Raw genomic sequence first — 16433 nt, 5'->3', positions numbered from 1 at the left:
CAGAGGGAAAGAATTATGCATCTGTACCTCATTGCTCCTTTACCTAAATGAAAAGGATTGTGAGAAAGAACCCAGCATGTTCTTTCCATCCTAAGGCAATGTCTGGTTTTGATATTACGGGCCCTGCCCAGCAGTCAGCACCGGAGCCACTTCTGTTGAGGTCTGGCCTGGCCTGACCTGTGCTCTCAGGGTTCACCCTCCTCCCTGGGATGCTGCCCTCAGTCCCCACCACAAACCCCAGGGGGCTCAGTGACCATCCCTCTGTGCCCACCTCACGGTCAGCCTGTCTGGAGACTGCCCCCGTGACTCACATCACAGCCACTTGCCAAAGGACGCCAAGGCTGGCTGCAGATGGCTGTCCGGGAATGAAGGAGCCTGGAGTCCTGTTGAGCCAGAGGCAACAGGAATTCCAAGACATTTGGGGTAATAAAGTCACCTCTGTTAGGACCAAGTCCAGTCACATATTTCAGTTCTTACTGGATGCTCTCTGTGGCAGGCCTCCACCCTGCCCCTAGATCAGGCAGATGGGCAGTGGGTAGGGAGAGCAGCGACAGCCGGAGCCCGATTTGAAAAGGTATCACGTGACACGTTGTCTCTAAGTTGGCAGAGACCTAGGGACATGCAAGGAAAAGCACAGACGAAAAGACAACTCCCCTAAGGATTACAGTTCCATTTAGTTTTCAATTTCTTATAAGAATGTCAGCCTCTGTTGAGAGGTTTGTGGTGAAGGCGTTGCCACGGTGCAGAGGGACAGAGATCTCAGGGGGTGTCACTTTGGATGTGGGACAAGATCCATACCTATGAATGTCCTTTGTTGGGAGAGGCATGTGCTGCCCAGGGAGTGGAACTGACCTACAGAAAGACCTGATGTGTGACTCCGTCATTGACAGGGCAGCTGGGTCTGTGCCCCTTGTTGGGCCTGTGGAGAGACAAGTACGGAGGCTCATACCGCCTCACCCATAGGCCCTCCTTCCACCCCCTGTGTTCCTGGAAACCTCGTAAGTCCCAAGCCCTGGGCTGGCCCCTAGGAACACAGGTTGCCATGAAGATAAACTCCCTTCCCCTGGAGCCAAACAGCCAGGGCTTTGCCTGTTGGCCTAAGAGGTGCCTGTGCTTTTCCAGGAAGGACAGGGGGATCTGGATCCAGCCCCAAGTAGGGAGGGCTACCTGGAATTCCGGGCAAGTGCTGACCCACGTTTTGGACTCGATCCGCAGAAGAACAAGTTGAATTTCCTACTCTTTGACCACCTGGGTCCCAGAATTCTTCAGGGAGAAGCCCCACTTAACATCACCCAGCTTTTGCTCACAGACTCCACGGAGCTCAGGGTTTTGGGGGGAAGAGGAGGTGGCGAGGACATCAGGAGTGCAGCAGCAGCCCCCGATGAACAAGACACAGCTACTTCTAAAATCAAACGCCATAGCCAGTCCTCCAAGGGATCACATTCTCTGGGCGACCACGTTCAGATACAGGGCAAGAAGCAAAGCAAATGATGGAAATGGTTTCTTTGTTTCACTCAGGACTGGCTCTGGCCGCACTAAAACTGCAGCGTGTTCTGTTTCTCAGTGTCTGCCCACCCCACCCCTGCCATCTTCCCAGTCTGCATAAGCACACACATCATCTTTCTGTCCCTGTCCCCCCTTTCCCTCCCCCTGCTCTTTGCCCTCTGGTGGGGCCTGAGCCCTCCCGGTGTCCTCTGCCCACCCAGGGCTCCGACCTCCTTTATCCCACGAAGGGCCTCCCATCTTGGGTACCCCATGCTCTGAACTTCTCCAACTGCCAGAAACACTCACTGGCTATGAAAGCTTGAGGAGCTGTTGAACCTCATGGAGACTCAGTTTCCAGAGTAGTTAAAAAGAAAATGTGGTATCTTCCTCCGAATGTCCTGGAAAAAACGCAACGAAATGTGGGCATGAACATGCAGCCAGTACGCAGCAGTACGGCAGTGCGCGTGGGAAAGTGTGGCCGTGCTGCCACGCTAGCTGGTAAAGGTCAACGCCCAGAGCTCCCTGAAACACCACCCACCCAGCCCCAGTTACCCAGGCCCTCGCCGGGACCCTTGCAGACCGCCGCCCCCTGGACCAGCTGCTGGGGGTAACGCCCAGCTCTAGCGTGCAGGGGCTCCAGGGCCCACTCAGCGCTAGGGCCAGCGTTGGTTCTCATGGGTCGTTTGCCCAGGCAACACCAGTTGTTAAAAATCTGTGCTTGCCTCCTGGAGACAATGTGTTTGAATGTGCCTGTCTTGTAAGTTGAGGCATAGACCGCATGATCGTAAGGGGGGCTAAGGTATGGAGGGGGAACCCTTTGAACCCTATCAGTCATTTGTGCCTTAGAGTAGGTGAACGAAGGAAAGGAGAAGAGGGTTTCTTAGGGACCAGGAGGTAAGGTGAAAGGAGGAGGTGAAATGCTGAGGCAGGGAGGGAAGAAAGGGCCTGGAAAGGAGAAGCAAATTCAGGCGACTTTCTCCACTTTGTCTAGAGACCTGTTTCTCACCACCAGTGTTTTAAATTCTTTGGAGTCGAAGTACGATAGGCCCGGAAAACACACGTCCTCCAGGAAGAAGAAAGGAAGTGGCCAGCACAGGTGGTACTGCAGGGGGCCCACTTGCCAGCCTGTGCGCCATGATCACCTAGGGGCTGGGGATGTGCACCAGGCTCATGGCAGGAATCCTGATTCTAGACCCAGCCACACACTGACTTGCTGTGTGTGTGTGTGTGTGTGTGTGTGTGCGTGCACGTGTGTGTGTGTGTGTGTGTTGTGTGCGTCCTGTTGGTCAAGCGGCTTACATTTCTCTGAGCCTCCACTGCCCCTCCTCTGTGACGCATGGATTCAGTTACCTGCCCAGTGGCCCTCACAGACTGATGAAAGCTCGAAGAGAGCCAGTGCATAGAAGGGCATTATGAGTTATGAATTGCTTTCCCAGCATATGGTGTTATGACAACCCGCTCCATTCAGAAAGAAGCAGAGCTGGGGGCAGGGAGAAGTGACTCAGGAATCTCGGGACAGGAGTGAGGGCTCAGGAGCCAGTCAGCGGCCCGGAACAGAACCGTTCTCAGAGCCTGGGGCCTGACTCCCGGGCTGGGCCCATTGGCAGCTGGTGGGCTCCAGGCCGGCGGGGCCCCAGGCTACCTGCTGCCCCCACCAACCCACCCTCACCCCCTCCCCAGGCGGCCGCCCACCCGGCCAGGCCAGGGCAAGTCAGCGGCCCTCGGTTCCCAGGCAGGAAGTGGAAGCAGCGACCGCTCCTTCGGCTTCGCCGACATTCAAGCGGCCCTATGGCTCCAGGAGCTGAGCGCTCACTGCCAGATGCCGCCCTGGCCCCTTGCCAACGATCCCCACCAGCAAAACTCCCCCTCAGATGAGACCTACAGCACACACTGGCTCAGGAGCTCACAGGCCCCGACGAGGCACGCTGGCCCCCGGCCCACCTGCCCCAGCCCTTCTGTTCCAAGGCAGGGAACAGACACCGGTACCCGCAGGACTCAAGACCGAAGAAGTACAAGGGCTCGGGGTCTGGAAGCAAGCTGGCCCGCTTGGGCGTAACTAGGCAGGGATTTGATGTTTCACAAACAAACACGGCTCCAAGGCACTCCTGCCGCTTGCTCAGGCCAAGGAAAGCAAGATAGTTACTCAAGGAACAGTGACCTCATCAGGAAAGCACGCCCCCCCCCCCAGTCTCTCACACAAACCCCGTATCCCCAAATAACCCAGGGGACTCAGTTTGTCATGAAAAACCCCAGAGAGGCACTGCCGTGTAGACCAAGCAGGTGGCCAGTTTAGAAGCTGGCTGGAAAGCGGGATGGAGACTTTTCCCTGCTGTCTGGAGAAACCATCCTCCCAGGGGAAGGGGTTCCAGCCTCAGGGTCCTGCCCTCTTGCCACACATAAAGAAACCAGAACAAAGCCGAGGCTCTTTGTCATCTGGGCTCCCAAGGACCCTGGCGGGGCTCTGGGTGTCAGCGTGCTGCCTCGGCAGCCCCTGCGAGCTGGCGCTCCCGTGAAGCCGCTCAGCCTGGTCCTGTTTCACTTCCCCATCTTCTGCTTTGCTCTTCCTCAGGATGTGGTGAGAGGCGGAGATCGGGGAAGGAAGCAGGAAGTAGGAGAAGGGATGCCTGGCTGTTCTTGCTGTTTACCCCCTGCTCCTTCAGCCAGGGGAGAGCAAGGACGGAAAGCCAAGCCTGGCCTTTGAAACTGGATAAACACACTACTAGGTGCCTAGAGCTGTGTGCCAGGGGCTACGCAAAGCCACAAGCTAAACCGACACATCTTCCTGGGCCCTCCAGCTGGGGTGCAGTGAACTTCTTTACATTAAGATAAATGCAGCTATATCAACAAGAGCGAACATTACGGGGTGTTTACCATGCGCCAGACACTGTGCTAAGTGCTTAAAGTGCCTTGGCTCACGTAGCCCTCCAAACAACGCTGCGAGGTAGCTCTTTCTTTCACCTACTCCATTCACCCCTACATAGAGAGAGAGGCTTGTCTGAAGTCACAAAGCCATCGGTGACAGGCCTGGAGATCTGATTCTGGAGACCAATGAATGTAGACGTCCGATTTGTGCACTGCCCTCGGGGGCCCTACTAGAGGCGATTGCCATTGCTTTCTCCACACAGAGACACTGCCGGCCGGCCCTGACGGGGCACCTACCCGGAGGGGGCAAACTTGACTCAGATATTTCAGTTACAGTTTGAGGCTCTCTTTGGAGGTGTTGTACCAAAACAGCAACAAATTTTACACATAGATAGACAGATGGATAAATAGATGGAGAGAGAGACATCTTCCTCTTTCCTTCCCTTCCTTTTCTTTCTTAACCAACTTAGTCCTAAAGTTGTCTGGCCTGACAAAGCAAGACAGGCATCCACGCAGGGTAAGAGGGCAGAGCCATAGTGACCCAGAAGGGAGGAGGGCTGGATCCTTTTGAGATAAAGGACGCTACTGGAACAATTGGAGAGACTGGAGTGGAGTGTGCCGATAGATGGCAGTCATGTGTCCACGTTAGTTTCCTGATTGGCTGGTTCTGTTGGGGTTATATAGGGGAAGGTCTTTATATGGAGGCTATCATGCCAGCAACTTACTCTTAAAATTTTATTACTTTTACCTTTTCATTTAATTTTAAAACAAACCAGCAATGCATGCATATAGTCTCATGCTAAAAAAAACATCAAGCAATACAGAAACTGCAATAAGGAAGAAACTTTGTATTCTTTTACAAGTTAATCACTAAAGGGATGTTGCCTATACTCTTAAATTATACATAATGGCCCATCTCTGGGAACCCTGCCTAAACCCCCCAGCTAATAAACATTAAGATAAAATACCTTTGTTTAGCTCACAGGAAATATCCTGACCAGGCCCACCTGTGAAGGACTGCAGGAAGGAAGAAATTAACACACCCCCTCTGGAGGCTGAGCAGAACCAGGAAATGTCTGACTTTACTCCCTCTCTTCTTAGTATACAAGAAGTCTGAATTCTAACTTAGGCAAGATGGTTCTTTGGGACACGAGTCCACCATTTTCTCAGTCTGCTGGCTTTCTGAATAAAGTTTCTAGCTATTCCTTGCCCCAACAACTCGTTTCTCAATTTACTGGCTTCTCGCATGGCAAACAGTACGAGCTTAGACTCAGTAACAAATCTATTCCCTTAAAAATGTAATTCTCCACCCCACCCCTTCAACCTCAGTACATTTTTAAGAAGTCAACACTATTATTGAGGTGGTATTTTCATAGAATACAAGTATATAGGTAAGAGAATAGATCTTCAAAGTTCTCATCACAAGGAAAAAAATTCTATGTGAGATGATGGATGATAACTAAATTTGTGATGATCATTTCACAATATATACATACATCAAATCATTGTGTTGTACAAATTAAACTAATACAATGTTCTATGTCAATTACATCTCAATAAAACTGGGGAAAAATAGATTGGTTCAAGCTGGCAGAATAGAAGGACGTGCGCTCACTCACTCTTGCAAGAGCACCGGAATCACAATTAACCACTGAACAATCATCAACAGAAAAACACTGAAACTCACCAAAAAAAATACCCCACATCCAAAGACAATGGAGAAGCCTTAATGAGACGGTAGGAGGGGCACAATCACAACAAAATCAAATCCCATAACTGCTGGGTGGGTGACACACAAACTGGAGAACACTTATACCACAGAAGTCTACCCACTGGAGTGAAGGTTCTGAGCCCCACGTCAGGCTTCCCAACCTGGGGGTCCGGCAATGGGAGGAGGAATTCCTAGAGAATCAGACTTCGAAGGCTAGTGGGATTTGATTGCAGGACTTCAACAGGACTGGGGGAAACAGAGACACCACTCTTGGAGGGCACACACAAAGTAGTGTGAGCATCAGAACCCAGGGGAAGAAGCAGTGACCCCAAAGGTGACTGAACCAGACCTACCTGCTACTGTTGGAGGGTCTCCTGCAGAGGCATGGGGTGGCTGTGGCTCACCATGGGGACAAGGACACTGACAGCAGAAGTTCTGGGAAGTACTCCTTGAAGTGAGCCCTCCCAGAGTCTGCCATTAGCCCCACCAGAGAGCTGGGAAGGCTGCAGTGCTGGGTCTCCTCAAGCCAAACCACCAACAGGGATGGAACCCAGCCCCACCCATCAGCAGACAAGTGGATTAAAGTTTTACTGAGCTCTGCCCACCAGAGCAACACCCACCTCTACCACCACCAGTCCCTCCCACCAGGAAGCTTGCACAAGCCTCTTAGATAGCCTCACCCACCAGAGTGCAGACAGCAGAAACAAGAAGAATTACAATTCAACAGCCTGTGGAAGGAAAACCACATTCACAGAAAGTTAGACAAGATGAAAGGGCAGAAGACTATGTACCAGATGAAGGAACAAGACAAAGCCCCAGAAAAACAAATAAATGAAGGGGAGATAGGCAACCTACCAGAAGAAGAATTCAGAATAATGATAGTGAGGATGATCCAAGACCTCGGGAAAAGAATGGAGGCAAATATCGAGAAGATGCAAAAAATGTTTAACAAAGACCTAGAAGAATCAAAGAACAAACAAACAGAGATGAACAATAACTGAAATGAAAAATACACTAGAAGAAATCAATAGCAGAATAACTGAGGCAGAAGAATGGATAAGGGACCTGGAAGACAGAATGGTGGAATTCACTGCCACAGAACAGAATAAAGAAAAAAGAATGAAAAGAAATGAAGACAGCCTAAGAGACCTCTGGGACAACTTTAAACGAAACAACATTTGCATTATAGGGGTCCCACAAGGAGAAGAGAGAGAAAGGACCTGAGAAAATATTTGAAATATTATAGTCAAAAACTTCCCTAACATGGGAAGGGAAATAGCTACCCAAGTCCAGGAAGTGCAGAGAGTCCCATGCAGGATAAACCCAAGGAGAAACATTCCGAGACACAGTAATCAAACTGACAAAAATTAAAGACAAAGAAAGATTACTGAAAGCAACAAGGGAAAAATGACAAATAACATACAAGGGAACTACCATACGGTTAACAGCTGATTTCTCAGCAGAAACTCTACAAGTCAGAAGGGAGTGGCACGGTATATTTAAAGTGATGAAAGGGAAGAAACTACAACTAAGATTACTCTACCCGGGAAGGATCTCATTCAGATTTGACAGAGAAATCAAAAGCTTTACAGACAAGCAAAAGCTAAGAGAATTCAGCACCACCAAACCAGCGCTACAACAAATGCTAAAGGAACGTCTCTAAGTGGGAAACACAAGAGAAGAAAAGGACCTACAAAAACAAACCCATAATAGTTAAGAAAATGGTAATAGGAACATACATACCAATAATTACCTTAAACATGAATGGATTCAATGCTCCAACCAAAACACACAGGCTTGCTGAATGGATATAAAAACAAGACCCATTATATATGCTGTCTACAAGAGACCCACTTCAGACCTAGGGACACATGCAGACTGAAAGTGAGGGGATGGAAAAAGATATTTCATGCAAATTGAAAACAAAAGAAAGCTGGAGTAGCAATGCTCATATCAGATAAAATAGACTTTAAATAAAGAATGGGACAAGGACAAGGAAGGACACTACATAATGATCAAGGAATCAATCCAAGAAGAAGATATAACAATTCTAAATATATATGCACCCAACATAGGAGCACCTCAATACATAAGGCAACTGCTAACAGCTATAAAAGAGGAAATTGACAGTAACACAATAACAGTGGGGGACTTTAACACCTCAATTACACCAATGGACAGATCATCCAGACAGAAAATTAATAAGGAAACACAAGCTTTAAATGACACAACAGACCAAACAGATTTAATTGATATTTATAGGACATTCCAACCAAAAACAGCAGATTACACTTTCTTCTCAAATGTGCATGGAACATTCTCCAGGATAGATCACATCTTGGGTCACAACTCAAGCCTCAGTAAATTTAAGAAAATTGAAACCATATCAAGCATCTTTTCTGACCACAACGCTATGAGATTAGAAATCAATTACAGGGGAAAAAACGTAGAAAACAGAAACACATGGAGGCTAAGCAATACGTTACTAAATAACCAAATATCACTGAAGAACTCAAAGAGGAAATCAAAAATTACCTAGAGACAAATGGCATGAAAACACGATGATCCAAAACCTATGGGATGCAGGAAAAGCAGTTCTAAGAGGGAAATTTAGAGCATTACAAGCCTACCTGAAGAAACAAGAAAAATCTCAAATAAACCATCTAACCTTACACCTCAAGGAACTAGAGAAAGAAGAACAAACCAAACCCAAAGCTGGTAGAAGGAAAGAAATTATCAAGATCAGAGCAGAAATAAATGAAATAGAAACAAAGAAAACGATAGCAAAGATCAATAAAACTAAAAGCTGGTTCTTTGAGAAGATAAACAAAATTGATAAACCTTTAGCCAGATTCATCAAGAAAAAGAGGGAGAGAACTCAAATCAATAAAATTAGAAATGAAAAAGGAGAAATTACAACGGACATGGCAGAAATACAAAGCATCATAAGAGACTACTACAGGCAACACTATGCCTATAAAATGGACAACCTGGAAGAAATGGACAAATTCTTAGAAAGGTATAACCTTCCAAGACTGAACCAGGAAGAAATAGAAAATATGAACAGACCAATCACAAGTAATGAAATTGAAACTGTGATTAAAAACCTTCCAACAAATAAAAGTCCAGGACCAGATGGCTTCAGAGGTGAATTCTCTCAAACATTTAGAGAAGAGCTAACATCCATCCTTCTCAAACTCTTCCAAAATATAGCAGAGGAAGGAATACTCCCAAAACCCATTCTATGAGGCCACCATCACCCTGACACCAAAACCAGACACAGATACTACCAAAAAAAGCAAATTACAGGCCAATATCACTGATGAATATAGATGCAAAAATCCTCAACAAAATACTAGCAAACCGAATCCAACAACACATTAAAAGGATCATACACCATGATCAAGTGGGGTTTATCCCAGGGACGCAAGGATTCTTCAATATACGCAAATCAATGTGATACACCATATTAACAAATTGGAGAATAAAAACCATATGATCATCTCAATAGATGCAGAAAAAGCTTTTGACAAAATTCACCACCCATTTATCATAAAAATTCTCCAGAAAGTAGGCTTAGAGGGAACCTACCTCAACATAATAAAGGCCATATATGACAAACCCACAGCAAACATCATTCTCAATGGTGAAAAACTGAAAGCATTTCCTCTAAGATCAGGAACAAGACAAGGATATCCACTTTCACCACTATTATTCAACGTAGTTTTGGAAGTTTTAGCCACAGCAATCAGAGAAGAAAAAGAAGTAAAAGGAATACAAATCGGAAAAGAAGTAGTAAAACTGTCACTGTTTGCAGATGACATGATACTATACATAGAGAATCCTAAAGATGCCACCAGAAAACTACTAGAGCTAATCAACGAATTTGGTAAAGTTGCAGGATACAAAATTAATGCACAGAAATCTCTTGCATTCCTATACACTAATGATGAAAAATCTGAAAGAGAAATTAAGGAAACACTCCCATTTACCATTGCAACAAAAAGAATAAAATACCTAGGAATAAACCTACCTAGGGAGACAAAGACCTGTATGCAGAAAACTATAAGACACTGATGAAAGAAATTAAAGATGATACCAACAGATGGAGAGATATACCATGTTCTTGGATTGGAAGAATCAGTATTGTCAAAATGACTATACTACCCAAAGCAATCTGCTGATTCAGTGCAATCCTTATCAAATTACCAATGTCATTTTTTACAGAAGTAGAACAAAATATCTTAAAATTTGTATGGAGACACAAAAGACCCCGAATAGCCAGAGCAATCTTGAGGGAAAAAAAACGGAGCTGGAGGAATCAGACTCCCTGACTTCAGACTATACTACAAAGCTACAGTAATCAAGACAATATGGCACTGGCACAAAAACAGAAATATAGATCAATGGAACAAGATAGATATCCCAGAGATAAACCCACACACCTATGGTCAACTAATCTATGACAAAGGAGGCAAGGATATATGATGGAGAAAAGACAGTCTCTTCAATAAGTGGTGCTGGGAAAACTGGACAGCTCCATGTAAAAGAATGAAATTAGAACACTCCCTAACACCATACACAAAAATAAACTCAAAATGGATTAGAGACCTAAATGTAAGACCAGACACTATAAAACTCTTAGAGGAAAACATGGGAAGAACACTCTTTGACATAAATCACAGCAAGATATTTTTTGATCCACCTCCTAGAGTAATGGAAATAAAAACAAAAATAAACAAATGGGACCTAATGAAACTTAAACGCTTTTGCACAGCAAAGGAAAGCATAAACAAGACGAAAAGACAACCCTCAAAATGGGAGAAAATATTTGCGAACGAATCAATGGACAAATAATTAATCTCCAAAATATATAAACAGCTCATGCAGTTCAATATTAAAGAAACAAACAACCCAATCCAAAAATGGGCAGAAGACCTAAATAGACATTTCTCCAAAGAAGACATACAGATGGCCAAGAAGCACATGAACAGCTGCTCAACATCACTAATTATTAGAGAAATGCAAATCAAAACTACAATGAGGTATCACCTCACACCAGTTAGAATGGGCATCCTCAGAAAATCTACAAGCAACAAATGCTGGAGAGGGTGTGGAGAAAAGGGAACCCTCTTGTGCTGTTGGTGGGAATGGAAATTGATACAGCCACTATGGAGAACAGTATGGAGGTTCCTTAAAAAACTAAAAATAGAATTACCAGATGACCCAGCAATCCCACTACTGGGCATATACCCAGAGAAAACTATAATTCAAAAAGACACATGCACCCCAATATTCATTGCAGCACTATTTACAATAGCCAGGTCATGGAAGCAACCTAAATGCCCATCGACAGACGAATGGATAAAGAAGTTGTGGTAAAGATATACAATGGAATATTACTCAGCCATAAAAAGGAACGAAATTGGGTCATTTGTAGAGATGTGGATGGATCTAGAGACTGTCGTACAGAGTGAAGTAAGTCAGAAAGTGAAAAACAAATGTCATATATTAATGCATATATATGGAACCTAGAAAAATGGTACAGATGAACCAGTCTGCAGGGCAAAAGTTGAGACACTGATGTAGAGAACAAACGTACGGACACTAAGGGGGGGAAAGCGGTGGGGGCTGGGAGTGGGGGTGGGATGAATTGGGTGATTGGGATTGACATGTATTCACTGATGTATATAAAATGGATGACTAATAAGAACCTCCTGTATAAAAATATAAATAAAATTAAATTCAAAAAAAAGTAGCCAATATCCATGTATATTAAAGCAAAATAGGAAAAAAAAACATATTTACATGGATTTTCTGAAGTTTAAAAATAAAGAAAAACATTCTTGGTATGTGTTCATGCACTTTAATTCATTACTTAGTCATATCTATCTTACTGAAATATTTTGAAGAATGTATTTTTTATTGCAGTCTTGAAGATTTTAATTATTTAATGAAGTTGCCTGTAATTTTCTGCAAAGTTGCATTATACGATTAATAAATTTTAAATTGTTTATATCTTCAATTGATTTCTCTATAGACCACAATATTTTTAGTTGGGAAAATACTCTTTCTACAGATGCTAAAGTACTTGGTAAACTGAGAACAAATTATGCTAAATAGAAGAATTTATTCATATAAATTCTAGTTCACAATTCTAATTTTTTTTTCTATATTGAAATATGTAAATAATTCAGACCAAATTCTTTTATAGGTACTGTCTCTTTTCTTAGGTCAAAGTACATTTTTTTTCTTTTTTTAAACTGAGATATAAGTGACATATAACATTATATTAGTTTCAAGTGTACAACATAATGATTTGACATATACATATTGTGAAAAGATCACAATAAATCTAAACACTCATCAACACACATAGTTACACATTTTTTTTCTTGTGATGATCTACTTTCAGAAACTTTTAAGTATACAATACAGCATTGTTAACTAAAGTCACCATGCTATACATTATATCCCCATGACTTATTTATTTTATAACTGGAAATTTGTAAGTTTTAACCTCCTTGACCCATTTTGCACAACCCCGACCCCAAAGTACATTTCTTTTGCTTTTTTTTTTTTTTTTTTTTTTGTGGTACGCGGGCCTCTCACTGTTGTGGCCTCTCCCGTTGCAGAGCACAGGCTCTGGACGCGCAGGCTCAGCGGCCATGGCTCACGGGCCCAGCCGCTCCGCGGCATGTGGGACCTTCCCGGACCAGGGCACAAACCCGTGTCCCCTCCATCGGCAGGCCGACTCTCAACCACTGCGCCACCAGGGAAGCCCCCAAAGTACATTTCTTTAACAAATACTTGTGTAAGATAAACCTGATCAAATTAAGTTGTATCTATTTATGATTCTTTTTAATATTTTGCCAAATGTAGATGCTGCAAAATTGTAAGCCTTCTAGATATCATTCTATTCCACTTCAGAATCTAAATTTGTACAATTAAAAGTAGGAGTTTTGTCAACAGAGTGCCACAAATCAAGATCTTCCAAAGCACAAGCATGAGTATAGATTTTTAAAATTAAATCTTGTACAATATCTGAGCCCTCAATGTTTAATTGTTCAATTTCTCCTTTGCCTTTTTAGGGATAATTTTCAATATCTCCCTATTTGCAACTTGGTTTTTGATGGCTTCAGTTTGTTAAAAGCTTCCAACATTAAATTTTTTTGGCCCTTCCTTCATTGACTACTTCGATTAAACATTTAAAATTGATTTTAATCTAAAAGTAATCAGAAGACTTATTTATTAAAAAAAAAGTTTCTTCTGCTACCAATGAAGCCACATTAATGTCAATTGCTTCTCTTTTTAGTATATATATAAGAAAACTTGGAATTGAAAATGAGTGGAATTAATCTAGAAGAAATGGTATTTGATCTAAATAAAAAGTCACGCTTCACTGAGCAATATGTAAATACATCTTCTGCAGCTGAGCAAAACTTTTAAGTAGATGCTGATGCAGCCTCAACAGATGTGTGTCTTCCGCTTTTTCTGTAGTCAGTGATATCATTATGGTTCCCCCACTGTGGACAATAAATGTCGACAAATGCTTTGTTCATGTTATAGTTTCATTATCGACTATCATTAAGACACAGACATCTGAGCATCTAATTTTTCATTAAGTACGAACTTTTCATTTTTTTAGCTGATTGTTGGCAGAAAGATTTATTGCAAAATAAAGAGGCATTCTAAATGGGCTAGTTTCCCATTGCTGCTATAACAAATTACCACAACCTTAGTGACTTAAAATAATACGAATGTATTGTCTTACAGTTCTGGAGGTCAGAAGTCCAAAATCAGTCTCACTGGGCTAAAGCCAAAATGTCAGTTAAGCTGGTTCCTTCTGGAGGCTCAGAGGGGAGAATCCATTTCCTTGCCTTTTTCAACTTCTTGAGTCCACTTGTATTCCTTAGCTCATGACCCCTTCCTCACATCACTCCAAACTCTTGGTTTGGTGATAACATCTACTACTGACTCTGAGCTCCTGCGTCCCTCATATAAGGACCCTTGAGTACATCAGGCCCACCTAGATCATCCAGAATAATCTCTCCATTTCAAGACCCATAACTGACCTGCATTTTCAAATGTAATATATTCACAGGTTCCAGGGATTGGGACACGAACATCTTCGGGGGAGGAGGACATCATCCAGCCTACCACACTAAGCAATGTAAACACTAGATGCAGATTTACACAATACGGTGAACGACACAACCAATGTAGCAGCAGCTTTCAGATACTCCCTATAAGCTCTGAGGTAGAACTCCTTAGCCTCTTTCCTGAACATATCTCAAGTCCACCTATATTAGCCTGTATTTTCTCATATTTCACCTTGGCCCCATGGACTGCAGACTGGCACTTTGAGGGTACAGCATCACACAGACCAAAGGATGGGTCACAGCACAACTGGCTGGTTTACCAAGTCAGCAGCGGCACCCAGCACCTGGTCCAGAGGCATCAGCTGCCAGCACCCGAGAAGAAAGGGCGTTCGTTATCCCCAGCTGCCCCTGTCCAGGGCGCTTCATTTTATCAGCAAACGTGCTGCATACTGTCTTTGAAGAGGAGTCAGGCTACATCTGGAAAGCTACAAGAAAAGAGGCCTGATGCTTAACTGTGTTTCAGACTTAACCATGCATTGAAGGGAGAACTCTGGCTGCTGCACTGTGTCTCACATACGATTGGTCAAGGAGTAAAATCTACCAAACCCACCCCTGCTTATCTCTGTACTAGCAGAAACAGTACCTCCTTTAAAAAGGAACATCTGGGGACTTCCCTGGTGGCGCAGCGGTTAAGAATCCGCCTGCCAGTGCAGGGGACATGGGTTCGAGCCCTGGTCCGGGAAGATTCCACATGTCGCAGAGCAGCTAAGCCTGTGCGCCACAACTACTGAGCCTGCGTTCTAGAGCCCGCATGCCACAACTACTGAAGCCTGCGCGCCTAGAGCCCATGCTCCGCAACAAGAGAAGCCACCGAATGAGAAGCCCACACACCGCAATGAAGAGTAGCCCCCGCTTGCTGCAACTAGAGAAAGCCCACACACAGCAGTGAAGACCCAACACAGCCAAAAATAAAGAAATAAATTTATTAAAAAAAAAAAAAAAGGAACATCTGGGACAAAGGCTAATCCAGACAGGATGCCAGAATAAGAGGCAAAATCAGGGACTGTCTCAAGCAAACCTAGACCTATAGTTTTACTCTAATAAGTATGATTCCTTTAAATTAGAAAAATTCCTTTAAATTAGGAGAAAACAAAAAAGCCAAGACTTAGCTGAGGAAAGACTAATAATATAATTGAGCTTAATGTCAATGGAATTTAACCTATATTTAGTTACTCTAAATTATGTAGCACTTTCTTTATAAGCAGCAATTAATAATAGCTTATTTTTACAAAGGAGATACATATTTTAGAGGAGATTTCTATTTTAGAGGTAAATGCTAAGAGACTGGATGGTAGGGCGATCCATCTATGGTCTCCTGGTTATTCATGAACCAATCAAACTTAAGCAAAGCAGCACCTACTGGCAACTATCCAAACTGCAATAACTGCACCTGGCAATTCAAAATCTAGCAAGTGACGACAACATCTAGTAACTCCCCTTAGGTCAAAACCTACCTTCAGGGCTTCCCTGGTGGCGCAGTGGTTGAGAGTCCACCTGCCGACGCAGGGGACACGGGTTCGTGCCCCGGTCCGGGAAGATCCCACATGCCGCAGAGCGGCTGGGCCCGTGGGCCATGGCCGCTGAGCCTGCGCGTCCGGAGCCTGTGCTCTGCAACGGGAGAGGCCGCAACAGTGAGAGGCCCGCGTACCGCAAAAAAAAAAAAAAAAAAAAAAAAAACACCTACCTTCACTGTGTGTTTATATCCCATACTGGCTCCTGCACGGAATCCTCATGATTGCATTCCCTTTCTTCAAATTTGCTTCCTAGGCTTCTGGCCCCAGAGCACTCCCGGGTTCCCTTATCTTGACTTTCTCTTTCGTCACTCCTTGGCTGGTTTCTCTTCCTGCTTCCACACCCTAACTGTAGGTGTCCCCCTAAAACCAAGGTCTCAGTCCTTAACTCCTCCTCTTCACAAGCACCCTCTTGGAGCTTCACTTACCATCTGTCTCACTGAGTAACATCTCCTCCTTTCTTGATTCTCACACAGACTCCAGGTCCCATGCTCACGTTTCAGCTCAAGTCTCCAGACCTGACTATTTCCTTTCTGTGAATTCTAATAGCATTTATAACCCATACCACACAATCTGTATGTACACATGCAAACATATATATGTATGTGTGTATGTATCTCCTATGTTCTTCTCGACACATTTCCTGTGTGTACCTTTGCTCCCTTCCCAACCAGAGAGAAAGGTTTTCAGGCATGAAGGTGA

The 16433-nt window shown here is 44.2% G+C and overlaps 1 long non-coding RNA gene across 1 annotated transcript in view; it reads right to left on the bottom strand.

Moving 5' to 3' along the window:
* Positions 1-49: 49 nt before the first annotated feature.
* Positions 50-16433, bottom strand: part of LOC137210378 (uncharacterized) — a 28447-nt gene continuing 12063 nt past the window's right edge. The window contains exons 4-7 of the long non-coding RNA XR_010936490.1: positions 15675-15828; positions 1792-1883; positions 853-919; positions 50-611 (exon numbers count right to left, since the gene is read on the bottom strand). This is a non-coding gene — a long non-coding RNA (uncharacterized lncRNA). The remainder of the gene's footprint in view (positions 612-852; positions 920-1791; positions 1884-15674; positions 15829-16433) is intronic.

Source organism: Pseudorca crassidens, chromosome 17 (genome assembly GCF_039906515.1).
Source record: "Pseudorca crassidens isolate mPseCra1 chromosome 17, mPseCra1.hap1, whole genome shotgun sequence".
In the NCBI taxonomy this organism is placed as follows: Eukaryota; Metazoa; Chordata; class Mammalia; order Artiodactyla; family Delphinidae; genus Pseudorca; species Pseudorca crassidens.
The sequence above is the reverse complement of the archived record's forward strand: the minus strand, read 5'-3'. Positions and strand labels throughout refer to the sequence as shown.